General features: G+C 34.9%; 1 pseudogene; it reads left to right on the top strand.

Moving 5' to 3' along the window:
- Positions 1–597: 597 nt before the first annotated feature.
- On the top strand, positions 598–10,778 carry LOC114717466 (uncharacterized; annotated as a pseudogene).
- The last annotated feature ends 362 nt before the right edge of the window (positions 10,779–11,140 follow it).

The raw sequence follows: 11,140 nt of genomic DNA, 5'->3' as shown, positions 1-11,140 counted from the left end.
TATTTGATTAGATATATTTAATGGATAAAAATATATATAAATGAAAATAGTACATGGACGCAGCACTTTTGTCGTTGTCTTTTTACAGCCACAAATACATACAAACGACATGCAGAAAGGGGCTAAAACATAATTAATGCTTCCAGTTGCTTCTGTGTAAAGCAAAAAAATTTAACTTCACTCTAAAAACTCACCGAACCTCAAAAATCAGATTACATAAATATGAATCCAAACAACATTTTAACTTAAAAAGTTACTTTTACATATGGAGAAGTTTATCTGAGGCTCCAGCTCTGATTCCACACACACCGTGAGAGGATGAAGATAAGTTCTTGGGTGAAAGGTTGCTTCTACGCCCAAACTGACTCCTTTCTTTTTGGTAATCATTTTTTAAAATATAATTTTTGGTCCAGTTTTCATCTACAGGAGTTTCTCGACCCGGTTCAACTCGCCCTAGTCTGGTCTGACCCGATCTGTCCCGGGTTACCCCCTGGTCAGACCAGACTGACTACAGGTTGAAAGGCTGAAAACATGAACCCGTGCTCTAATCTGGTTGGACTTCGGATTGATAGCTAAGCCAGTTCCACCTCCTGGCGAAAACGGCCGCATGGCATAACAGTAATGAAAATGGTTGATAGCCTCCTTTCATTTTCTTAAAGAATCAACCCCTTCCTTCCAATTCGTAAAGCTAGCAGAGTAGCAGTCGCCGTTCACCGTTCGAATCTAACACCCATTCAAAGAATCAAGTTTCAGTCTCCGTCTCCAACCTCCATTCTCCATCCTCCGACCTTCATTCACCGTTCGCTGTTCGAATCTAACACCCCCTGACCCAGTCCAAGAACCCTGGCAGAGAGCCCTCACCGCCATCTCCCCTTCTCTCCTTATCAGTCGCCACTCGCCATTGTGATTCGTGAGTTTAGTTCGTCAGCAGCAAGCCTCTCCTCTCCTTGTCAAACAAACTGACACACTTTGTCGGCATCTCCAGTCTTGAGGTATTCAAGTTTTCTTCCTTCAGACTTTCAGTGTTCGACTTTTTTTCTTACTGGTATTTGCTGGTGCTCAATGCTTTTCTGGTGTTTTATTTTTTTGTTGTCGTGTTTCTCTTTTGAGGATATGTTAATAGAAATATTCTCTGCTCTGTCGTTCTGTGTTTGCCCTGAAGGATGGTTCTCATTCTGATAGTAGATTTTACTGTTTGAAACTTGAATTGCTTTAGTTCTTCAAGTGTTGACGGATGTAATTTTTCCATTAGAGGATGCCATTTGTTTTCGTCTGAACTGGATAGGTTGTCTAGGAGTATTATTGAAGTGCATGATTTGCTTATCTTAGTCTCAAATCTATGAATGACGTTGTTAAGTTTCTCAAATTTTTTGCAAACTGATTAGAACAATGGATTATCTTATCATTGATCGACTTTTTAAGCTGAGTATTACAAGTTGTTTTGTCTAGAATCTATGGCTTTTTCAACTACATGTTCTCCTCAAAAAACCATTTTTAAGTCAGTTTATTATTGTAATTTGAATATTATATATTTTTCACTTAAATATTTAGATTGAGTTATGGTAATTTTGGATTGATTAATTTATGTTTGAAAATTTCAAAAAAATTTAGGCTGCCAAGGCTTAGGCTGAACGCAAGACCTATCTAAGACCACAGGCTTGAAAAATATAAAGTGGTACCAAAACTCTTCCAAGGGCCAATCTAGGAGGAGGATGCCTTTAAAAGTCAATCAAGGGACTGATCAGTAAGAAATAAAATTAGACATTAAAAAAATAGAATAGGACCATTTTCTTCATACTCATTCATACACAGGCCATTTTCTTCATGCTCATTCATACACAGACAGACTTGTCTATTTCCCTTTGCCCTTTTGACTGTGCCAATGTTTGGATCATTCATAACGTGCAACATTGCTCCTTCCTTTTTCCTCACCTGCACTCTAACTCACTCTCCCCCCTTGTCCTCATTTAATCACTACTTTGTGTGTGTGTGTGTGTTGTGTGTCCCCCCCCCTTTGGGTATTAAATCATGCAGGAGCAGGCTCTAACTAAAAACATGGTCCTCCATATGCATTTATGTAAGCAAAATTTGTTATTCAGGTCAATAATTTAGGCCAAGAGGTTTCAACATGGGCATAGCCTGTTAAGGGTGAAGCCTGGCCTAGCTTGTTAAGGGTGAAGCTGGCCTGTCTAGTTTGTTTCCATCCCTAGACAAAGAGAGAGAGAGAGAGAGAGAGAGAGAGATGTATACTGGAAAAATTAATCTACAGGTCTATAGTTTTATTTTTTTATTCAATTTTTGTGACTTTTTTTTATCAGGTCTTTATAGTTTTACCTAAATTTTTTTTAGACCTCATAGTTCCACCTAAATTTTGATTGGATTTCTATAGCTGATTCATTAAAAGATAAAAAAAATTAATATTTTAGTCTTTATGGGCTTAACTTGGTTATAACTCGTGTCTTCAAATTTAACTCAACACAATTTAATGTTATAATTTTAATTTGATTGTAACTTGAGTACTAAACTTTGATTCGATTTAATTCTGTTCTTATAGTTTAACTATTTAAAAATTAATACTTTCATTTTAATAAATAAAATTGTTTTTTTTTTCAATGAAACTTGGAGACTAAAATTTTAGATGGTTAAAACTATGCAAAGTTAAAGTGAGTTCAAATTTAGAAATTGAGTTAAAACTAAATCAAAACTAAGTTGCGCTGAATTAAAATTTCAAAAAGGATTTGATTCAGAACTATAAGAATTAAAAAATTAATTTTTTTCAAGAAAAAATATTTAAACTTAATGAAAAATCAAATAAAACTAAAAGAAAGTGCCACTTATTTAAAAATTAGATAAAACTGCAGGACTTGGAGATCAATTCTAGGGGGGAAAAAATGCTCAAAGCTTACTGGGACGGGGTTTGATCACAATCAAAACCAATGACCCACAAACAGGTCAGCTTCTCAAGTCAAATGATGACTCAGAGAAAGCGCTTCTCGAAAAGTAATGGGGACGACAACTTTCTTTGCCTCTCTCTCTCTCTCACTACTCATTGGTCTCTACTTCCACTTCCCCACTCGTCTCTCTCTTGCTTCTCCAACCTCAAATGCCTTCCTCTTTCTCTCTGTGCTATAGCTGCTGCTTCCACACTGCATGTCATTCTGGTATGGTAATCTTGCTTCAGTGTTTTATTTTAAGATACCATAATGTGTCCTTACTAAATGGTAAATAGTGTTTTTCTTCTCCTCCTCCTTTTTTTTAATGGTTTTTGAATGTCCGTCTCTTGTATTTTTTGTAAAGCGTGAACAAAAGTGGAGTTCTCATGAAAATGCTTTTCATCATGAGGAGAAGAATTGCCTTCTGTGCTTTTTTATACATCTTTGAAACCCAAAACCCTGAAGGAAGGAGTAGCCTAGCTCTGTGTTAGACATTTTTAATTCCTAAACAACCTTTATTTATTTCTTGTTTGACATTTTTCTCTACATTTCCCGCATAATATTAGGATCTTTCTAAAGAGTTGATAGATTGATGTTTCTCTTGGAATCTGTCTAAACTGATTTGTAATAGCCATGTTCTTATTAATTCAGCTGTTGCTTTGCCTTGACAAGCTTCCATGGAGACAGCCTCCTGTTCAGTCCTTCACACACTATCCCTTCCACGTATTTTCAATAAAGATCACAGATCCTTCTTCAGTGCATCGACGGGCAATTTTCGAATGCTTCCTCAATACTCATTCACCACTGTGCTGCCATATTCCAATTTTCCTGTAAAAGTTTTGCATTCCACTAGGTTCTCCACTTCTTGCTCACCATCCAGTCCCCACTATCAGGACTCGTCTCAAGGACTTGCCATTCTTCTTGAAGTCGATGGGTAACTTGCCTTTTCTTCACCTTTTGATTTCAACCTACGTGCAAAGTTTGTTTGCTTCCATCTTTTGTTAATTAGCCTCTGTTTTTATTTATCTGGTAATGTTAATGTTTTCTTTTTTATTCGTATCCATTTTTTTATTCTAGAGTTCTTGTGGATGCTTACCGTGTGGGCAATCGTCAAGCTTTCAATAAAGGTAGGATCATATGAAATGCACATATATGTACTGCCAAGGCGGTTACTGTCGTTGGCTTCATATCTATTTGAGATTGGATGCTTATAAATCTAACAATTGTTCTCTTGGTGCGTCAGCATTTCAGAATCTTGGGCTTGATTGTGCAAACTGGACCGAACCTGTGTACTTAGATCTTGTAAGGTACGGTTATGCATGTATAGGTAGTGTTTATTTTGTAGCTGTGATATGGTTTAAGATAATTAGTCAACTTCATGATGAAGATAATTAGTAGTTTATATTGGAACAGATCATGTCAAACTTGACTCAACATTGTGAATATCTTTCATTGCTCTTATAGTTATCAGATATGCACCTGTATTGAGTCATGCTTAGAGTGAAAAATTGAATTTCTGTTTCAGCTGTAAATTGTTCCTTAATAATTTTCCAGGAGAAGTGCCAATGATGAAGAGAAGATGCTCTTGCTGTACTTTAATAGAGTACGTTCTTTTGAATGTTAGCTTTTTGCTAACTCCAGGTTGTGTGCTTCATTGCAAACATTACTGAAGCCAAGTAAAACTGTTATTATCTCTAATGCATAGATTGGATGGCCTACTTCGTTACCCACAAGTGAGAAGGGAAAGTTTGTAGAAAGTGTTTTGCAGAAAAAGGTATTTTACTCACACTTTTTGAATGAAATTGTTTACTTGCTATTTATACCTGGGCGAATGAGGAATATGATGTATAATGAATACTCTTCAATAAAGCAGACTGTTGTTGATGACACAATCTTCAGAAATTATTCCTCACTCCCGATTACTTTTCGTATAATGAAGGGTCTTTTATTCCTCGCTTGTGTAAATAGAACAAAATAACGCAGACCTGCAAACAGAATATCCATCCAGCTTCCCACATTTGATATTCACTAGAGTAGCAAATTAACTATGGATTTTGGTGGCGTTCAAAATATAGTCGCCACTTCTTGGCTAATATTACTCCAAAAGATTTCATAGTTTCATTTAGGAATTTTAGTCAATCTAAGAGCTTTCTAATTATGTCTCATCTTTAATGTTAAGGAATAAATTGTAAAATTTTGTATAGAAAGGCGTTTAGGGTTGATCAATCTGATGTCCTTGAAGAACAAAATCTTGAATTGCAGCAGAATTACTCTCCACATATTTGGGGTCTTATATTTATGACTTATTGTCAACATAGTTAAAGTTTTGAGAAATCAGTGAGAAAAATTTTTGACGAGGCAGAGGAGGAGCACATAAGAAAGAGGAAAAGAAAACTAACGTGACTCTTAAAACACTTCATTCTCGGTTTTACTAACTCAAAAAAGAATTGTGTGTTTTAATAGAGAGAAAAGCATGATTCATTAGTGCTAAAGTTTAGACTGGTTTCTTGAACTCGTAAAATAGCTGCAACATATGTGAACCCAGTAATGTCATGATTTTAAGGCCCAAGAAAGAAAAATAATGGTGTGTTTTCTTTCTCAATATTAAGGTTCTTCCTAGGAATAGATCATTTAGGCATGTAAGCTAAATATCATCCTGCAAAGGAGAAAAGATGTTTCAAGTTATTTTTTAAGAGGTGTTAAAGAGAGAAACCTACTAACTCCTATTGATTATTGGCAGGAGAAAGCATTGGAAGAGTTTGTGATGTCAAAGAGTCTACCTTTACGACCAGGGGTTAACCAGTGAGTTATCTTGCACTGATTAAATATGAATATGCAAGTCGTATATGCTGTATTTCTCAGGGGGATGCGAGAGAAATCCTATTGAACTTAATTGTCAATTTGGTCATCATACCAAAGCAATTGTTCTTACATTATGGTTATCTTGATTAGTCGTCTGGCTGATTCAATGTATTCAACATTTTGGGGTGTTGATGGGATATTCCTGGAAATTTTAAGTTTCCCAGTTTAGAAGTTAATAGGGGTATCTTAGTTGAGAAGTTTGTTCTAGCCATGAAAATGAGGATTGGGTTGGTCTATAATGTTCTCTTAGGGCTGGTGACTATACTACATATTTCGCAATAGAATTTACCAGGTACTAATATAGTAGAGCCATATTCCTAGAAGCGTCATTCTCAAGTTTACTCGTCATTTTCTTTGTGAGATTTAGAGTGTGTCATTGATCATATGATAAACTATTCATTTTTTATCCTGAACGATTTCAATTTTTGGAAGTTCTAGTGTCCATGTTCAATGCTTTTTCCTCAACATTTATCATGCTTCAATTTCTTATATTGTTTCCTGGATATTTTATTTAGGAAGTGAAACTTTTGATTTCCTTGTACCCAACTACCTTTATTAAAATTTGGTATAAGAACCAAGATTGATTCGTCTGACATTTTTCTTCTAAATCTAGTTGTTAGTGTCTCTTTTAATTTTAAAGCAGAAGGGTGGGAACCATTACTAATTTTATTTTCAAGAAAATGTTCCCTCTGATGGTAAAACCTTTGTTCGGTCCAAGCTAGTGAATAATAGTTACCAATTATAATTATTTTTCTTATTCTTTGTAGATTTTTCCTTGACTGAAAAGCATGAACAAAGTAAATATCTCCCCCAATGACAGGTTTATTGACGATGCATATAATGAGGGAATTCCAGTGGTAGTGATAACTGCATACAGAAAAAGTGGTAATGATATTGTCAGGTACTTTAGTTAGTTTCAAATATATACTGTGATCATGATACTTGAATAGAATTATGTACGCTGACAGGGACGGAGCCAAAAAAAAAAAAAAAAGTTTTTTTTGGGGGGGGGTAGTAAAATGTATAATTATTAATATTTTTAAAATATAATTTTAAACATTTACTTCATAATGTTATAAAATTTGTTGAAATAAAAAATTATGATAAGTAATATTGGTCAGATATATAGAATATTAATTAAAAGTTATTATGAATAAAATATAATAAAGAATTTTTTAAAAATATTTATTTTATTTAAATTTTAGGGCATTCGATTGTTTTTATCAAAAAGATATTATAGGTAAATATTATACCCATAAAACGATATTAAATTGTTTTAGTCAGAAAAGAAGAGCTTGTGTTCAATACAAGGTTACAACTAATAAGAAGTATGCCTTTTTCCTTGCCAAGCCTAGAAAGTCTTGTTTAATTTAATAATTTAATCGCTCTAACGTCCAGTGAACTCTTGGTACAAGGCAAATCGAGGAGCGAAGCTGACAGGTGCTAAGTGGTTTTACTTTTTCTATTGACCAATGCTTAGTGGTATCAGCTGACCCGATTTCTACTGGGAGGAACAAATTATCTTTTGCTGAGTTAATAGATAGCTCTCTGATTTTGTTAGTTTGATTTGATCCTTCTTATGTGCTAGTTTAGCCCCACCTTCCATTTTCTTTGCTCTACTTTTTCAGAATGATGAGTGCCCTAATTTTTGCTTTATTTTATCTTTTGAATTAATACTGATAGGGCAATTACAGAAAAGCTTGGTGATCGAAGCTCAAAGGTAATGATTGTTGGTGATAAGGAGGTTGCGCAAAGCATGTATGGCCAACTTATTTCTGGGAATGTACTTTCTTCTGGTTCGGATGACCAACTTGTCAAGGAAGCAAAAGAGCAGGTACATACTTTTTGACTTGGTAATGATGTACGTGTCCTTTGATGCATGCCCTTTTTTTGGGGTTGTGGAAGGCTGGCTGGTCTGGGACTTAGTTTTTGTATCTTTTTGGCCAGTTTCAGCAGAGAAACAAAGGATCGCAAAGGAGGTTGCATCCTTGCTAAAGTTGAGTGTTGAGATTGACACCACCTTATCTGAAAGGTTAGTTCATTTTCTGTAAGCGAGTTTTTTTTTTTTTTTTAAATATTATTTACACACGCTCCCTCTCTCTCCCTCCCTCTCTCTATGTGTAATTTTTCAAACAAAATCAAATATCACCCTCTAATGTCTTTCATTCTGTATGTGCATGATGTCAAGGATTCATATGTTAAGATAGAAAAAGATTACATGGCTCAGCATTTCGTTTGTAGTCTATAAATAAGGTCTTATAATTAGGAAAAGAAGTAATACATCATTTTTAAAAAAGCACGGTTGAACTTGGTCTTATTGGTTTGAAGTTAAGGGTTCTCGGCATATAGGAAAGTCACGCAGGGAGAGAAAATGGTTACTTATAGCACTACCTTTGGAGTTATTAAGGATTTAGTAAAGTCTTATAGGTTAATAGAGCATTTATAATTCACCCAAAGTAAACAGTAACGATCTGGTTCACACGTGTTGATGTATATCTTTTTCAGTTGTATGTAATTGCAACATCAGATACTTCATTCCCTCTTATTTCTTAATCAACTTATTCACTGCCACCTCATGTTTTATTGGCGTCCTGAATCCCCCCTTTTTTTGGCTTAATGTGATATGATAGTATTGGTAACATCCTTCAAAGCTACGGGACGACAACATTTGAGGGGACACTGAGGTCGGCAATCCCCCCCCCCCCCCCAAAAAAAAAAAACCTATCCTTATATAACACATTACCACTAAAAAGGCCTAGCGAGCGAGATATATGCTCATGCAATAAGAAACACCATGATGGACCGATCAAAAGAACTTGCGCTGATATGAAACTACACGGCAAGATGATTAGCATTCTGCACAAAGAACTGAGAATCGCTTATGGCAAGTAAAATTTTCCGCAAGGAAGATAATTGAATGAGGTTCTTTGAAGAATATATGACGGGATAAATTTTATGCCAAAGTGATGGAATATGTTTTTCTTGGCTATTCTCATCTTCATAATCGTATTACTGTTACTCTTCATGCCTAAAACAGCTTTGTCTCGGTTGGTGCAACCTGAGAGCTCTCCTTTCCTTCAGTCATCAATTAAATACTTAGATACTCTAGTGCAATTGATTGTAGCATTTGACGTCTCTCATCTTGGTTGAATGCCGTTTTGCCAACATGATTTTGGCCCCAGATGATAGTATTGGCCTCACTTATTCTTTTAACAAGTATACTTTGGATAAATTGGATGAACTATAATTTGATTTGATGATCATCTGCGCAGTCTAGAAAAGACTGTAGCTGCAATACGTGCTGGAGCAGAATATGCAGGGTTACCTGTATGCAATTGTGTCCTTATTGCTGGAAGCAAGTCTGGAGTTGATGGAGCTGGAGTGGTAGCCATGCCATGCGTTGTTTTACGGAGCAGGTGAGTGCATTCTTCTTGGAAAATAGAACGTGATTTTGCGATATGCAAGTTTCAGTTTACTTACAGTTCCTGAATAGCAGACTACTCTACTCAATATTGACGCTAAAGAGTACACATCCGACATTTTATGGACACATTGATATGCATGCGCGCGCACACACAACCCCCCCCCCCCCAAAAAAAATATAGTTTAGGAAAAAAAATAACATTTGAAAATCTATAGCTTATATTAATGACTGTTAAAGAAATTAAAATTCAAATTTTCTCCTATTACCAAAAGGGAAGAAAAGTCAAAATTCTTCTCTAATATTATAAAATATAGATGTAAGTGATTACAAATAGTTTTGAAAGTTACCACTCATTCTTTTCAAGTTATCCTATGATTTTTTCAGTGTTACAGAAACCTTTTAAATTTGTTATTACCTTTTGATGAAATCCTCTTGTAATTTCTGAAAGGCCAAGTTGTAAGTTGTAACTATAGACTGTTTGTTAGGTTGAAAAAATTTAGACGGCTAGAGTGGTAACTAATTTTTTTTTTTTTTGGTTACATCAGGAAGGTTTACCATTATTTACGCCTCCACCCCACTCCGCCCCTTATTGCTGCCTAAACTAGCCCAAGTGGCAAGTTATTTCTATGTTTGTTGAGAAGAACTCTGACTATAAATTCTTTTAACTTCCATCTATATTATTGAGTCCATAACTATTATTTTTCTTATATTTCTTGGCTGGGATCCACGGTACCACTGCTCATACTCACGCTTGAGATGACTTGAACAGGATCCTGATTCTTAATCATTTAGCAAATAAATATATGGTGTCTATTTTAGACGGAGATAAAGAAAAGATATGAAGTGAATCGAAAGAGAAGTAGATCCGTTGTAAACTTCTTTCCTTTTTTCAAATTAGGTCATTGTAGTATATCCCAATCACTCGAACATGGATAACATGGGAAAAAAGACAGAAAATCATGAAGATAATTAAATTAAAGTTCTTTCCTTATATCTTCTGCAGTACATGGATAATTTAGTTTACAACTTTTTATTATATTTTCTGAGGCCGCATTGTACTTCTAGCTTAGTGTTAGTTGTTTGCTGCAGTTTGACATCTAGAGCTGAGTTCCCTTCGGCAAATGCTGTATTTGATGGCTATGGAGGCGGAGATTTAACCATTTCTAGATTACGAAACCTATGCAAAAAGAAAAAGCCGTGAAATTAACCCTGGCAAGTTTTATGTCCAGAGAAAATTTTTGCTCACTAAAATATGCGATCATTCAAAAAGGTTTATATAATCTCTTCAATGTCAAGTTGTGAGTTAGCCTCTGCGAAAGGTGTGCTTGGTCGGGCTGGGCCGGGAATTGATGAGATGTGACTGTTTTGTTCAAATACCGTATACTTTTGGAAAATCAAATATGGTTGCTGATATTATTGCTATACAGAGTCTTTCTAGGTGAAATTGTAAATTATTTCATTGATGTGGCTTTTGAATATGTTGGGAACGTTATGCAACATGACATTCTGGAATATTGATCCTTACGTTTGAGTAACGTAATTTATATTTGGTTTAGTCCCCTTCTTTTTTTGGTTTTAGAAGGGGGAAAAAAAAAGGGACAAAGGTTGATCCTGCTTATATGATCTTGCCTTGTATATAAAATATAATCTTACACATTTATCAGTCTCCTTATGGTGAAGTTTGTCTCTGATGTTACAGCGTATCTGATCCCTTAAAAAATATTTTTAAGCTTCTTTAAATGTTAGATAATCTTATAAGTTAATTAATTTGAGAGAAAATGATAGATATGAGAAGACAAATAGATTAAAATCTTATATTTAGGATTAATGTTACTTCTTGAATACTCGTACATTTAGGACAGGAAAAGTACCTTGTTTTTATATTTTATATTTTTTTATTATAATTAGATCATTATTATGT

This window comes from Neltuma alba, unplaced genomic scaffold (assembly GCF_004799145.2).
Source record: "Neltuma alba isolate B1F8T4 unplaced genomic scaffold, ASM479914v2 tig00002134_pilon, whole genome shotgun sequence".
NCBI classification, from domain to species: domain Eukaryota; kingdom Viridiplantae; phylum Streptophyta; class Magnoliopsida; order Fabales; family Fabaceae; genus Neltuma; species Neltuma alba.
Note: the sequence above shows the minus strand (reverse complement) of the source record. Positions and strands in the feature narration are given on the sequence as shown.